This window comes from Tasmannia lanceolata, unplaced genomic scaffold (assembly GCF_043159265.1).
Source record: "Tasmannia lanceolata isolate RefF3 unplaced genomic scaffold, GAP_Taslan_0.1 ptg000007l, whole genome shotgun sequence".
NCBI lineage: Eukaryota > Viridiplantae > Streptophyta > Magnoliopsida > Canellales > Winteraceae > Tasmannia > Tasmannia lanceolata.
Window position 1 is genome coordinate 19,232,259 of NW_027518684.1, and position 13,524 is coordinate 19,245,782.

At 38.2% G+C, this 13,524-nt stretch overlaps 1 non-coding gene across 1 annotated transcript; it reads right to left on the minus strand.

Moving 5' to 3' along the window:
• Positions 1 to 9,645: 9,645 nt before the first annotated feature.
• TRNAP-UGG (transfer RNA proline (anticodon UGG)) lies at positions 9,646 to 9,717 on the minus strand. Its single transcript has one exon. It is a non-coding gene; the product is annotated as a tRNA-Pro (tRNA).
• Positions 9,718 to 13,524: the final 3,807 nt, after the last annotated feature.

Consider the following 13,524-nt stretch of genomic DNA (forward strand, 5'->3'; position numbering starts at 1 on the left):
CAGTGTCTTATTGGCTATGAGACCATGGCCGTTGTAGTCGAACACTATAATATAAGAGTGCTAAATTGAAGGGTGCGCCCCTGCAAAAATCAGCTACAAGGGCGCCCCACTCGATCCACGTAATCTAATTGCATTTATAATAGCACCGAAACATGTAAAAGTAAATAAATAATTAATGCGTTTTAAGGGTGTCAATTTTGGCTCGGGCTCGGCTCGGATCCTTAAGCCGGCTGGCCAGGCTCGTTAAGCTTGACGAGCGGAGCCCGAGCCGGCTCGTTAAGGCTCATTAAGAATTTAATATATTTAAATATATATATATATATATTATATATTAATATATACACTAAAAGGGTTGTCGAGGGAGTGAAAGGGGGAGGCAAAATATGTCACTTCTTTTTTGAAACCCCATTTGTTACTTGGACCACCCCATAGTGTAAAAAGAGTAGTCAAATTACACTAGATAGGCCTGTCCAGGGAAGATTAAGGGTGTGAAATTAATATAAACCGAGCTCGATAAGGCTCGCGAGCATGGCCGAGCCTGGCCAAGCTCGGCTCAGCTGATTTTTGCAGGGGTACCATTCAGTTTAGCATTCCTCTTATATTTCTACTTATAATACTTGCCACTTTATTCTTGTTTTGATATTTTCACTCCTCTCTTAATTTTATGCAAATTAATGATGTATTTGATAAGTTCAAAATAAAATAGAGGGACAAAATTAAGGGAAATGATACATTGGGAAAGAGGGTGAATATATCACTTCCCTGACCAAATCTTAAAGAATAGAGATGTCGTATCTAAATTATCTATTTAATAGATATCTTTCTTCTTACAGTATTTTCTAAGAAAGTATTCTCTTATGAGAATAGTGTTTCTGAGCTCGAGCGTCAAAAACTCATGTGGGCCCATGTTTTTTGGGGATCCAAAGCATTCATTTAAAAGGCCCTATCATGGATAGGGTGTGTGCCAAAAATAACGTCTATATGATCATCCTATCCCTTCCATTTGTGGAGGGAAAGATGGGCAGATCGGGTGTGTGCCAAAAATAAAGTCCACATAACTGTCCATTTTTCCCTCCACAAATGGAAGGGTTAGGATGGTCCAATGGAGCTGATTTTTTGTGGACACCCTATCCATGATAGGGGCTTCCAAATGAATGCTTTGGATCCCCCAACAATCTGGGCCCACACTTGTTTATGAGTTCGAGCTCATATAAGCTTATCTGTAATTCTCTTCTCTTATATCTTATATAATGAAATTTTGCATTAAGTATTATAAATAAGAGAGTATAAATTATAAACACTAGAACAGAACCACGCACTGTTGTTAAAACTCATGCTGAATGGAGATCCCACCCATTAGATTGAGAACTGCTAAAATCAACGGCTTAGAAGAAAAAAAAAAACCCCAAAAAATTCTATAGGTTATATTTTTTTTTATTATGGATAGAGTAAGGGGTTTTGATCACTTTCTCTCTTTTTAACTCCTTTTGGGCCTTGGCTGCTGTTCACTCACCTTTCTATATTCTTCTGCCCTCCTTTTAAATGTTCTTGTTTCTTGCTCCTCTAGCCACTCTTTTATCTTTTGGACCCAGATCTTGTCTTTTACCTTAGATCGTAAAAGTGACCTCTTATTAGAATTCTAAGATCAATCTTAATTAGAATATCATGAGTTTGGTTTATTAGAATTCTAAGATCAATCTTAATTAGAAGATATTGAGTTTGGAATGATGACTTTTACTGGGAAAGTAGTTGAAGGGAAATGCCAAAAGGAAAGTCACTTTTATGCTCCTTCCTAGCTAAAAGACACTTATTTGGTCCCACTTCTTTGTTGCTAATTTACAGGATCCCAAACAGCCATCATAAGTCCGCACAAATGCTATTAAGAAAACCTTGAACAAATGATCCTAGGCATTTGATCTCACAAGATCAACGGCCTTGATCTCACATATATGCCTTCCAATGCCACCTTGTAAAAATTGCCTTCTACCATTGATCATAAAAGTGATTTTCTTCATAGTTATTCTCAAATTCGAATAGCCAAAAGCCCAAAATACCCATAGCACGTAAATTAGATGATCGGGACCATTGAGCTGGGAAAGCGTCATGCACTTTTGTTAAATCTCATGCTTAATGGAGATCCCACCCATTAGATTGAGATATGCTAAAATCAACGGCTTAAAAAAAGCCCCAAAAAATTCTATAGGTTATATTTTTTTATTATGGATAGATTAAGGGGTCTTGATCATTTTTTTTTTCTCTTTTTAACCCTCCTTTTAAATGCTCTTGTTTCATGTATATGGCTGTTGTTTTTCTATAAAATAAACATGCAACTTGAAATAACTAATAATGTTTAAGACAGATAAAAATAAGAAATAACTAAAAAAATGAAAAAAAAACAAGAATGTTATAATTCAGAAGCATGCGACTTGGCGTTGTAATTCCAATGTGTTTGGAATGATTAAGGCATGAATATTTCCTTTGAAATGATAATACATTGGTTTCACATGATTTACATCTATAAAACTTTCACCTCCTTCCTAATTTTTCTTTGATGGAGTTAGAAAATAGAAACAAAATAGTTATATTAGATACTCTCAAAATTGAAACATTGGAGGAAACCAAATCAATACTCCAATCCATCTAAGCCTAAACCAAAGTAAGTTAATTATTTAGATCAAGTGCAGTAATAGGGCTCTGATGATGAGAAAATGTCAGGACCTTGGAGAAGATATCAACATGGTGGCCATTTTGTGTGTGAGACATCATTGAGCCGTGTTGGTGGCATGGGTTACTTTGTAAACTCAATAAACAAAGTGGCAAAGTATGATAGTTTGGAAGTTTGAACTCTCCCCTATTTTACTTGAGTTTTGCAAGAGAGGTATGATGGCCTGGAAATACTTGTACTGTCTATGTTTGTCTAAGCATTGTTCAATGGATTTGCTCAAACTTGATACAGTGGAAGATCAACAACCATCAATAAATGTGTTGGCATGTTTCGATGACCCACCGATGTGTGAAATTAGAAGTGGCAATTGGGGAGTTGTAAATGCTCTGTTGCGGTGTTGGCTAAACATCGATGTATTTGCATTTGGCCCTAAAGGCTTGCTATGACAAAGGGTTGCTTGCTGGTAGAAGCCTTCCCCTACCAGATGGGTGCTAAATGTGTCGGAACCAAAGCGCTCATCGAAGTGAATTACCTTACTCAGTGTGATGAGATAACCAGTTTGACGAATTAGCAGTATGCTCTCAGGATGAAGATGAAGCACCGACGAACCAAGGTCAAGGTACAACCCATGAGAAGTGGGTGGTGTGTTCGGTTCTTGGTTTTTTTTTAATAAAATTATTCATAAAGAAAGCTATCTCTCTCCATCTCCCTTGTCTTTTGTGTGCTTTTGCTTGTCGTTATTGCTTCTTGAATTTATTAAACAAGAGGTATCAAAGCCTTGATTACATTTACATCATATTCATCTATGTACTCATTGCCAAACTGATCTCCTTCATCCTTGTTTTAATGCCAACTTAACAACCCTTAAACCAAACTCCACAATTTTCTAAATTCTAGCCTCCAAAATCTCACCCGAGACACTTCTCTTTCCCATTGCCACCTAACCCATCCTAATTCTAAACCTCTTATCAATCTTTCTTCAACCTATTTAAACCCATCTTCAGCAGCCACGTATAACAGCCCATTCTTTCACCCAAAACCCATCCATCTTCTTGATAACAGGACCCCTCTTCCACCACCCAATTCTATTTTAAAATCTCCATTAACTTCCCCTAACCTTCCTTACAAAGCCTTCTTCCTTTTATCAAGGATTTCCATTAGTTTCTATTAGTTTCCGCAAAAAACTATCCCCCCCTCATCAAATTCTTTTAGAGCTTCCGCTATCCGCACCTGCTTGATCGACCTCTAATTATATTATTATGATCAATCTTGAAATAGTATTATCATTTCAATTAGAATATGGGATTTGCTAGAGACCATCGCATAAGGCATTTCGCGCGGACCGTCGGTTGCATGGGAGAGCAGCCACATATGCTCACTTTTCAACAGATTTTGTCTTATTCACATATGCTCACTTTTCAATAGATTTTGTCTTATTCATTTAATTCATCTGAGGTGGCTGCCATGCAACAGACGGTCGGCACGAAATGCCTTATGTGATGGTCCCTAGCCAATCCCTTAGAATGTATATCATGCGTTTGGAATGAGTAGTGCATGAAACTTTTCCTAGGAATCACTATTGGGAAAGTAGTGAAGGAAAATGCTAAAAGGAAAGCCACTTTTATGCTCCTTCCTAGCTAAAAGACACTTATTAGGAAATCCAAAATATTGTTTATGTTATATTTTTATTATGGATAGCGTAAGGGGGTTAGGATGGCACGCATCTTTCCTTCGAAATTATAACAAACAAAGATACATTGCTTTGGCATGATTTTCATGTATAAAGCTTTCTACTTCTCCTTAATTTTCCTGTGATGGAGTTAGAAAATAGAAACACAATTCTCGATTTACGGAAAACACTCTCAACATTGAAAATTTGCAGGAAAACAAAATTTAATTAACTCTACTCCAATAGATCTACAAGACTAACCTAAAGAGATCTCATGAGCCACGGGCCCAATATGATGCAAGTTCATACAATCTCCGTGCTAGCTTTTGGTTACCATGTATTGCCACAAAGACCGAGGATAAGGCTGCAAATGAAGGAAACCATGTCGCCCACAAAGATATAAGGATCGGTTTGAATGGTTGAATGAAATGAAATATTGCACCACCACTCAAAATACTTTGCCTACCGCAGTAATTGAATTCTATCTGATTTTAAACTTACTTCTGGCCATCTTCTGTGTGGGTGGTAGACATAGCTCATTTTCTTTCAATCTTAAAAGTTACTCTATCTGATTTTAAACTTACTTCTAGCCATCTTCTGTGTGGGTGGTAGACATAGCTCATTTTCTTTCAATCTTAAAAGTTACTCTATCTGATTTTAAACTTACTTCTGGCCATCTTCTGTGTGGGTGGTAGACATAGCTCATTTTCTTTCAATCTTAAAAGTTACTGCCAAAACATACTCAAAATTCGTTAGTCTCTTCTGTAATTCTTTTAAACATTTTCACAAGTAAATTCTATTTATAATCATTCATGCTAAATGTAATGCTCCGCTCTAGTTTTGTTATAACATATTTGTTGTGAATTAGACTGTGGAGAAGAAGATTTTTTCATGTACATAGATTTTTTGGTTGAGTGTTGAACATAAAGATTTTCCAGGTTACGAAGTGGTTGTTGAGCAAAGGCCACATTTACAAATGTATGAACATATGTAAATTTTTTCTATATAAGTATTTTGTACCCAAATTTTGAGATTTTCTAATGTTTTAAATATATTACTGTTCCTATGCTCGAGCATAAATAAGCTAACCTGCGCTCGAGTGCAAAAACAGGTTGGGCCCACATTTTTGGGGTGATCCAAAGAATTCAACTGGAAGGCCCTTACCTAGATAGGGTGTCCACAAAGAATCAGATCCATACATCCTAACCCATTCAAAAGTGGAGGAAAAAATGGCCAGATTTGTGGACAAACATTGTTTGAAATCTTCAACAACAGGTGGTTGAATTGAGGCGGCAAAAAACAAGTAGCAGATGGCTTGTTTTAGAGATAATAAAAGAGCAACAGATGGCTCTATTATGAAGGGTCAAAAGAGCAGCAGTTGCGTTCTCCAAAAAAAACAACAAGAGGCAAGTAAGGAAATTTTATTCCAAAGTTAATAAAAAGAATTACAAAACGCCATATTTATATCCAATAGCGTACTCAACGTCTAAATCCAACTTCTACACAAATTAGGAAACTTAAACAAGTAAGACAATGAGAAAAACGTATACGAGTGCTGCTAAATCTCCTAAATATTCTAAGAAATCTAAAAGATAAACTAGAGGCCTAAAAATCCTCTAACTCTAAACTTTCTAGAAAAAACTCCTAAAAACTTTCCACATTGGACGTCCAACTCTAGTAACAAAAATTAAAAAAATCCTATTAAACCTAAAAGTCTTGATTTGTAGTATTCAACTTGGGTCGTTGATTTGGACTCTGTATGATATCTTCCAATCTGACCGTCGATCAAGATTCTGATGATCTTGACCGTTGATCTCGTGCTAGTGCGAGATGCCCATGTTTTGATATTTGCACTAACCTTCTTGTTTTCTATTATTTAAAGAGCCGTAAAGGGTTGTCAGAGTTAGCCGGTATATAAAAAGACAAGCTAAGTTTGTGCAATTATTAAAACAAGGTTGTGCTGACATCATTTCCCTTTTATCTATTCTGTGGTTTACACGACCCACAAAAACCTGGGTTGACTCGGTTAAAGCGGGTCCCAAAACCCCCCAAACTCCTTGCCACGTGTATTCGAACCTATTCTTACGTAAACGTGGCAACATCTCATTGGAGGAAGAATGTCATAAAATCAGACTCAGATTGTGTGAAAAACAAACGCGAAACAAAATTATAGAGATGTCGAAAAGTGGAAGCGAGCAGATGATGAGAAAGCCGGAGACCGGTGAACAGTCGCCGGCGGGCGAAAAGTTACCGGCGACGGGCAACGGGCAGCTGGAGGAACTGCCCTTACAAAGCAGTCCGTATGTAAGGTACTCGGATTTGGAGGATTACAAACGGCAGGGATATGGGACCCAGGGACACGTGGAACCCATCCAGATGGGTAGGGATGGTGGGGCCACAGAGGGGCCCACACTCTCCGGTGGCAACATGTCTGAGAGACAGGTGGAGGCCGCTGATGCCCTCAATCGCCTTGGCATTCCATGATATGGGGCCCACCTATTTCTTTTCTTTTTCTTTTTTTTTTGCATTCTGCAAAAATAAATGCCCAAAGGGTCTTGCTTATAGAAATCTATAAAGCTTAAATCAATGGTTAAAAACTCTTCTAAAAAACCGATATGTGGTGGTGATAATGGTTCTAAAACCATTTTTGGACGGTTGAGATCCCCTGATTACTCTTTGTATATTTTAGATCATTCCTTGTATTGGGGCAATGCCTAGTAGGCCCGTCTGTATCGGGCCCTACTTGGCTACTAGGGATCCCAAATTTTACCTCATAATTGGATAATCAAGACTTGGGCTATACATTTTTCTGCCGAAGCCCATGACTGAGTCCGGCCAATTTACACCTATATTGGCCATTGATTTTGATCATGACCACATGCTACATGCATGGTAGTGTGTGCAGATGGGCTGGCTTTAACCAGGGTGGTTACTATCTTCAGCTAGGAAAAAATAGTTGGGCCTACATTATTGGATAATCTGAACTGCTCATTTGTTGGGACACGGCTTAAATAGGTTGTGCCCTAATAATCATCTCCATATGATAACCCTCTGATCTATTGAGCTTTGAAATGGATGGACACTATTAGAAAGCTCTTCAGATCGGATGATTAGGATTATCCTTTGGAGATACTTTTCGGTGCACTACTTATCTAAGTCGGACCCTACAAATGAACGGTTTTGATCATCTAATAATATAGGCCCCACTGCATTTATATTTTTTTTACTTGCATTTATATGCGGACACTATCTGAAAACGGAGAAATGCCCAAACCTTACTTGAGCTTTTTAACCAAGTTAAGCCCAAATCAGATTGGAATAAGGCCCAGCCCAATAGTATCACGCAATCCAATTAAAGCCCACTTTGTGTAATGAATGAAGCAAGGGCTTTTCCACCAATGAGACTAAAAATTTGAATGACGTATGAAAATCAGTGAGCTGAGTTGCATGTGGCCTTTTAAATCTGGCCCATTTGGGCCTAACTTCTCAACCATGGCAAATTAACAGCCTAGGACCATGCCCAATTTTTATGCCTAACACGATGTCATTGCTTAATTTGCCTATGGTTGTGGAGTACAAAATTACAGATATGGATTGCCTCATGTTTTACATGGCTCCAAAAATAGAAGAAGATGAAGGCCATTTTTGGCAACCAAGAAATTTTTTTCCATGGAATATTAGTTTATAATGTGGTGAGGGAGGGGTGAGGAGCGGGGAGAAGGAGAGACTTAAAGGGCATGAGTGAGGAGAGGTTGAGAAAATACTAAAAAAACATGGGAAAAATAAAACCAAATTTTTAGTAGAGTTTTTATTTTCCCCAGTTCTCAGCCTTTTCTCACTCTTCTTTGGTCCTCTTTGGTTTCTCCCTCTTATTATTATTATTATTATTATTGCTGTTAACTTACCAACTTCTCCAAAAGCTTAAGCTAGCGGAGAAAGGCGTTATTTATCTTTTATACTTTAACATTCTCCCGCACGTGTGGCCCACTTGGCAAACACGTGGCACACGTGGTCCCACTTTGGGCCGACCATCGCATGTGGATTTTTCCTATCCGGGAGGTTTGAACTCGAGACCTTTGGCTCTGATACTATGTTAACTTACCAACTTCTCCAAAAGCGTAAGTTAGTGGAGAAAGGAGTTATTTATCTTTTATACTTTAACAATTGCTATTGCTATTGCTATTGCTATTATTATTATTATTATTATTATTATTATTATTATTGTAATTATTATTGGGTATGTCTACACGTGGCACTTCTTGAAGCTGTTGATTAGGTGGGCCACCAGTAATACATGATAAAATTGTTTGTCTGTTGATTTGATCGTATGGTGTTAACTACTCAATTGTGGTCGACATCGGGTGAATTCCAACCATACATGTGGATCATGTCGCCATAAAAAATGGAAAACTAGGGGTGCAACTCAGGTCGGGGTTGGGTCGGGTTGGCCTCAACCTGACACAACCCGAGTTCCAACCCGGTGGGGTTCAACCCGACCCAACTTGAGGAACAATTTCCTCGACCCGACCAGACCCAACCCGACCCGATTTCTATATTGAATCGTGTTTAGACCATCTAAATATGTTAACTCCACTCATACTTCTGCTGCCAGTATTTTTCCTCAAAAAATATGCACGGATGTCGTATAATTCATCTAATTAGGACACTAATGGATCCAATATAGAAAGTCGGAAATGAAGGGTCAATGATATAGTGAACTAGTTTCTAGATAAGACACTAATAGATCCAATATAGAAAGTCAGAAATTAAGGGTCAATGAAATAGTGATGTACTAGTATCTAGTTAAGACACTAATGAATCCAATATAGAAAGTCATAAAGTAGGTGCATAAATGTAGATTGAACACTAACGAGAGTGCAAGTGGCATTCTCACAATCACATTCTGTAATTTAAAATTTTAGAAATAATACACAGATTAGTCTGAGGGTAAAAATATATAATGCACGAAGTCTTAACTATTAAAAGTCTAAAAGTAAAAGACCAAAAGTCTAAAATCGTAAATATTACCAAATTTTGAAAAAAAAAAAAAAAAAAAAAAACTTAGCAGACAATGGTCGGGTTGCCCGATACCCCGTCGGGTTCGAGTTGAACCTTTGCACCCCTAATTAAAACTCAATAGAGGAGTTATAAATACACTAAAGAGGGCCAATATGGGGATAAAAAACTAGAAAATCAAGTGGTGGCCCCTGGAAGAAAAGGGAGCAAATATGGAGATAAAAGACTAGAAAATCATAGAAAGCCAAAGCAAAACTTTCCCAGTTGAGTTAAATTAATCTCGAACCGGGAAAGAGGGGCGTTGCGAGAATCGAACTCGCGACCTCTTGCACCCAAAGCAAGAATCATACCACTAGACCAAACGCCCATTTTGTGATATGAAGATTTTGTAAATTATATATATCTCTTTTAAACTTCAAAGCAGCCACTTCCCACAATACATTTAGGAAACAATTGCCATGATGGGGCTATTCTTAACGAGATAACTATCCTGGAAAGCCATCGACAATAAGTTTAAGGCCAAGTTCTTCCCACAATACAATTAGGAAACAATTGCCATGATGGAGCTATTCTTAACGGAGATAACTATCCTGGAAAGCCATCAACAATAGGTTTAAGGCCAAGTTCGTTTAAGATTGTGAGAACTGATTGGGAGCCCTAAACCGATTATCAGACTCAAAATTCCAATGGATCCAACCGGATCGGTATTTTTTAATCTCGAATACCCAAACCAATTCTTCTTCATTCATTTTCGTGGGGGAATGACATATGGCTTGTTTCCTCTTTTTCTTGTCCATATCAAAGATTGAGTGATACACCTTGTCATCCCTACCTTTTACTTCTCCTATGGGCAGTAGATCAATTGAGATTGATTCAAATTGGATTTGAATGGACATAATTTTGCATTTATGATACTAGATGCATGCAAGATGTATTGGGGGTACAAAAAGAATCCCTTTCTTTACGGCCAAGTTCGTTTAAGATTGTGACAACCGATTGGGAGCCCCAAACCGATTATCAGACTCAAAATTAAGCCCCATTCGTTTAAGATTATGACAACAGATTGTGAGTGCTAAGCCGATTATTGGACTCAAATTTAGACGTAATTTTGAGTCTAATAATAGGTTTGGCACTCATTTTTAATAATCCTAATCGAACAAGGCCTGATTAGTACAATAATCAATTTTGAACTTAAAAAATCGATTCTCAAAATCCAAAACAAATAGAGCCTACACGGTTTCGTCATGTTACAAGTGGGATGTCTGTTGGGAATGGACCAAACTTCATGATGTCGCACAAGATCAACGGTCCTAATTACAGATACATATCCGTGTGGGACCCTAGATTTGAATGTCACGGTTGCGGCCAACATTTGGATGTCTGCTGATGTGGCATCAGAAGAGCTGATGTAGGCATGCTCACGGTAGCAAGCGGTCAGACAACCTACCCGGAGTCGGTGTTCCGGGGAAGCCCTCCGATGCTTAAGTCATTGGCTGCAAGAGATAAAGAAACCAAAGCTATAAATAGTAAATTTTGGGATCCAGACCCTTACCTTTGAGCCTCAAATGGCTATTTATAGTAGATTGTTGGGTAAGAGATTACTCAAGTACCCTTATACAGGTGTCAAACTGTGAATGAGTGAGGAAGTAACCTCGAAACTTCCTTATGGGAGATAATTACGTTGTTATCCCTTGCCACATGTCTCCCTCTTAGAAAACCTACGCTAGCTTTTGACGTTAACAAAATCAGTAACACAAAAATCATGTCCCACCAATTTGGTGGGAAAGGAAAGGGAAAGCTCCTCCTTTTTCCTATAAGAAAAAATTTCTGCTATATCTTTTGATAAAAAAGAACTTTTCCAGAATTTTTTCAAGAGTTGGGAATAGACCTGACAAAAAGTGACCCGGACCCGCTGGTCCACCCGGCCCGCCCGTCAATTACGGGTCCTGGTCACCAATCAGTGACCCATTTGAAATTGACCCACGGGTCCACCCGGCCCGTCAAAACTGGGCTGGGCCGGGTGGACCCGCGGGTGCCCGTATAGTAGTGCAAAAGTTTTAATTTGGCCTTTTTTTTGTCCATAATTGTCATAATTTTCTTTGTAGTTTTTTCAGTAATTGACATATTTTGTTATATTTTTTCTCATAATATTTCTTCTTTGCTTCCATTTTTCCATAATTTTTCATTTAAAACTTAGTATGATTATTATTTACTGCTAACCACCTTTGCACAAATCGTACTTCTGCGGTTCTGCCAATCTTTGCAGTTTGCACCAAGTCAAGAATAAGACAAATGCATGTCTCCAAAAGTCAACAAACATAAATGGGCTAACCGATGGGCTAACCATCGGTTGGCGAAGGGCTAACCATCGGTTGGCGAAGGTGGCTAGCAAATCCCTATACAAACAAAAAAATCTTAAAAAATATGTCAAAAATCCGGGTGACCCGCGGGTCAATCCAGCCCGTACGGGCCGGGTGCGGGTCCAAGCTTAGTGACCCGTAAAATTTTCTGGGTCATTTTGACCGGGACCCGTACGGGCCGGGTGAAACCTAGCCCGGCCCGCCCGTTTGCCAGGTCTAGTTGGGAATAGAACTTACCAGAATTTCCCACGTTTCCCAAGCTTGCTTAAACAAGAAAAAAAAATATAAATTGAAATACAGTGGATCAAGTTTTATTTAGAGTGACCTTCGATTTACATTGATATCCCTCTAAATAAGCTATAATTTCCGTCTAAATCGTGAAAATAAAAATATTCCCGAGAAAATATTTTCCAAAAGAAATATTTTTCCTGCAATCCAAACAGGATAGAAAAATGTAAAACGAAATGAGGAGTGAAATTGTTAGACAAGCGTGTGGGAATATCAAAGTGAACTGAAAAATTCACCACTTTTATTTCTGGAATTGGTCATCTCTCTCTCTCCAAAATAAAAAATAAAAAAATTAAATATAATTCTGTTTATTTTTCCATTCACGTAAAAAATATTATTAGATCTCTGTAAATTCATGTGCCAAATTAAGTAGAAAGTTTTCCCCATCGGAATATCCTAACTCCTAACCCTATAATTTGTAGCGATTTTCTTGATGAATCTAAACCGCTGTTTTCTTATTTTTCTAACCATCCATTTCAAGGGCTCAGAGCCATGAATTGGTTGTCATTTATCCCTATGTCCTCTTAATTACATTTAATTAACCACGATATATGCTTAAGAAGACGTGTACCGAGTCTTCCTAATTAGCAACGGAGAACAACTATGAAGAAAGTCTCTTTTAGGACCAATGAGGCCTTTCCCTGTTTTTTTCCAAGCCCTCCTGTGAGTCTAGCATTCCTCTTTTAAAAGACATTTTTTTGGGTCCTACATAGTGGTAGATATGTGAAATCCAGACCGTTGATTTTGTGAAATATCATCAAGTGAGCCACATTATCTTGCTCTCTTCCTAAATTCACATCCCATGTTTAGATAAAGGACCCCAACAAAATCAATGGCTTAGATCCAGGGTATAGGATCATCCAATAAAGCAGTTAGGAACACCTTGATCGGATGATGCAGACCCTTGATCCATCAAGTCTCTTCTACTCTATTAGGGTTCCCCCAACAAAAGCTGCATCTTTGAGTTTCCTCATCATATTCTACAAGATCAACGACCTCAATTGCATGTACATGAATGTCCCCATATGGGATCTTAGAGTTGATCATCACCGTTCAGCAGATTAGATCGGATGATTGATCTATCCAAGATCTCAGCCAAGATGAAATCTACACCACAATTTATCGCCCCTAACAACTAAACATGGCACATTTACACAATGAGTAGGACCATCAATTCAACAGCCCCACAAAACCTTTGGTGACCAGAACTACCTTAACAACTAGGCAGAAGGTTACTGTCAAGAGCAACAATAACATAAAATGCTAATAGGCAAGTTTTGGATCCTCTTTGGGTAATTAATGTGCAATCGAGACCGTTGATCTTGTAGAAAATCAGGAGACCACCACCCGCATGACATGCAATCGGACATCTCACGCATAAGACAAAAAACTACAAAAATCAACGGTTTAGATTTTCTTGATAAAACCCTAAACTAGGCTTAAAAGATCAATGACCTAGGGTGGTCCAATTTCCTAGCAAAATGGATGATTCATTAAACAAAGTTACAAGTACTCAAATCCAACGG